Source organism: Mandrillus leucophaeus, unplaced genomic scaffold (assembly GCF_000951045.1).
Source record: "Mandrillus leucophaeus isolate KB7577 unplaced genomic scaffold, Mleu.le_1.0 Scaffold252, whole genome shotgun sequence".
NCBI lineage: Eukaryota > Metazoa > Chordata > Mammalia > Primates > Cercopithecidae > Mandrillus > Mandrillus leucophaeus.
Genome location: NW_012102610.1, coordinates 3,118,463 through 3,121,495, shown reverse-complemented (window position 1 = coordinate 3,121,495; position 3,033 = coordinate 3,118,463). Strand labels below are relative to the sequence as shown.

The following is a 3,033-nucleotide window of genomic DNA, read 5'->3' as shown; positions in this document are numbered from 1 at the left end:
GCGGCCGGGCGGGCGGATGTGTGGCTTAAATGGCGCAGGCGTCGGGGCCTAGAGGCTGAAGGGCTGGTCGTCCTAAAAACTCGTGGACGTCGCGCACGGTTACCCGGAAGCAGGTCCGCCCCTCCGGGTAACCGCGAGCTTCTCGCGGCTGGATGGGGACCGTCCTCGCAGTGGCGGCCTCCACACTGGCCTCCCGCTTAGCCGAGGCTTCTGGAAGGCTCGCAAAGTGTCTGTTGATGGAAGAAGTCGGGCCCTGACTGGCGCGACGAATTCCCGCAGCCGCTCAGCAGAGCGTCTGTAGGTCGGAAGTGGGGGTTATATTGGGTGGGTATTGACCTCTTCGGCCCTTCCTCGGTACAGAGTTTTTAATTTAGCTTTTAAAGGTCTAAAGATGCGCCCGCTCTGGCCATGTCAGGTGAAGTGTTGAAACGTCCCAGAACCTGTAATTTTTGGTTTCTTAGTAAATATACGGTCCAGATCTTGTGTAAGTCCATGCCCCTCCTCAAGATTTGGAAGTAGTGAATGGTAATAGGTAGGGATGTGTAAAGCAGCTTTTAGCAGCATCATTTATATTTATATGAAGAAAAAGGCCTGTTTTGATCTTAAACTTTTGGGCTGTAGGTTTTCCTTACATATTTCTCTCTTTTATGTTGTGGTTTTAACTTGCCTGCGAAGGTGCAGCGCTTAGTTATCCTAAATGCCTGGAAGTGTTTAGGCTACAGCCTGCAGATCTTGTACTAACTGATTTTTTTTCTTCAGTTTTCTTTCTTATTAAGAATAAATATTGACTCCAGAATGGATGTTTTTGTTTGTTTCACACAGTATTCGTTTGGTTTTTTATCAGGATGACTCCAGCTTTTAGTATTTTTTTTTCCGTAGTCTTATAATATTTCTATTTGGTAAGAAATGTTTTAAACACACCTATTTCCCCTTCCTCCTTTTTCTCACCTTGAAAAATTGGGAAAATAACTGGGTTCGTTTTGTCATGGTGAAGCACGGATCTTGAAATTGGAAGGGGCCTTAAGAGAATGTGGTCAAATTTTTTTGTTGCGGAAAGCTTTTCCGATTTTAGGGGTGAAGTGGGTGAGAACTAGAAAGGTCAAGTGATGTGCCTGAGATGCAAAAGCAATTGCAGTTTTTGCATTGTTGAAATTTGCTGTTTGATATTGGAATACATTCTTAAATGTGGATCATTTTAATGCACATTTCTCACTTTATTTTTTTTGTTAATGACTTATTACTTGCTGTTTATTTTAGAATATGCTTTTTGTCTGACATCAAAAAATTGGAGCAGTTTTCTTATTCGAGTTCAAAATGGGTCATAAAGCAGCGAAGACAACTCAAAACACCAGTAACACATTTGGCCCAGGAACTGCTAACAAACATACAGTTCAGTGGTGACTTAAGAAGTTTTGCAAAGGAGAGAGCCTTGAAAATGAGGAACATGATGGCGAGCCATGGGAAGTTGACAATGACCAATTGAGAGCAATCATAGAACTACATGAAAAATCGCAGAAGAACTCAGCGTTTACTCTTCTAGGGTCATTAGGGTTGTTTGGCATTTGAAGCAAATTGGAAAGGTGAAAAAGCTTGATAAATGGGTGCCTCATGAGCTGAGTGAAAATCAAAACTGTTGTTTTGAAGTGTAGTCTTTTATCCTGCGCAACAACAGCAGACCATTTCTCAATCGGATTGTGACATGCAATGAAAAGTGGATTTTATACGACAGCCAGTTCAGTGGTTGGACCAAGAAGCAGCTCCAAAGCAGTTCCCAAAGCCAAACTTGCACCAAAAAAAGGTCGTGGTCACTGTTTGGTGGTCTGCTGCCAGTCTGATCCACTACAGTTTTCTGAATCCTGGCGAAACTATTACATCTGAGAAGTATGCTCAGCAAATTGATAAGATGCACCGAAAACTGCAATGCCTGCAGCGGCATTGGTCGACAGAAAGGGCCCAATTCGACAACACCTGACTGCATGGCCCACAACCAGCGCTTCAAAAGTTGAAGGAATTGAGCTACGAAGTTTTGCCTCATCCTTTATATTCACCTGACCTTTCGCCAACTGACTACCATTTCTTCTAGCATCTTGACAACTTTTTGCAGGGAAAACACTTCAGCAGGATGCAGAAAATGCTTTCCAAGAGTTTCTCAAATCCTGAAGCATGGATCTTTATGCTACAGGAATAAATAAACATTTCTCATTGGCAAAAGTGTGTTGACTGTAATGGTTCCTGTTTTCATTAATAAAATATGTTTGAGCCTAGTTACAATGATTTAAAATTCGCAGTCTGGAAATTGACTTTTGCACCAACCTAATATTTCGATGGTAAATCCTTGCAAACATGGAAACTGCATTTGGCCCAGTGCTTTGTGGTTGTGTATTCTTCCTTTTTTTTTTAATAGATGGCATTGGCTGAGCATGGTGGCTCACGCCTGTAATCCCAGCACTTTGGGAGGGTGAGGTGGATGGATCACCTGAGGTCAGGAGTTCAAGACCAGCGTGGCCAGCATGATAAAACCCCATCTCTACTAAAAATATAAAACAAAATTGCTACACGTGGTGGCAGGCATCTGTAATTCCAGCTACTTTCGGAGGCTGCAACAGGAGAATCATTTGAACCCAGGAGGTGGATGTTGCAGTGAGCTGAGATGGCGCCATTGCACTCCAGCCTGGGTGACAAGTGAAATTCTGTCTCAAAAAAAAAAAAAAAAAAATAGTTGGGGTCTCGCTGTGTTGACCAGGCTGGTCTCAAACTCCTGGCCTCAAATGATCCTCCCATCTTGGCCTCCCAAAGTGTTAGGATTACAGGCGTGAGCCACCGCACCCTGCCTGGTTGTATACTCTTTCAAAAATTAAGTTTTTAATGTTAAATGCTGCTTCTAGATACATTGTAAAAATTCACCTATCAATGAGTTTTTTTATTAAAAACATTGCAATTGGCCGGGCGCGGTGGCTCAAGCCTGTAATCCCAGCACTTTGGGAGGCCGAGGCGGGTGGATCACGAGGTCAGGAGATCGAGACTATCCTGGCT

General features: G+C 43.4%; 1 long non-coding RNA gene across 1 annotated transcript; it reads left to right on the top strand.

Moving 5' to 3' along the window:
• Positions 1 to 2,941, top strand: LOC105542202. The gene is made up of 2 exons (XR_001006431.1): positions 1 to 324; positions 1,258 to 2,941. It is a non-coding gene; the product is annotated as an uncharacterized LOC105542202 (long non-coding RNA).
• Positions 2,942 to 3,033: the final 92 nt, after the last annotated feature.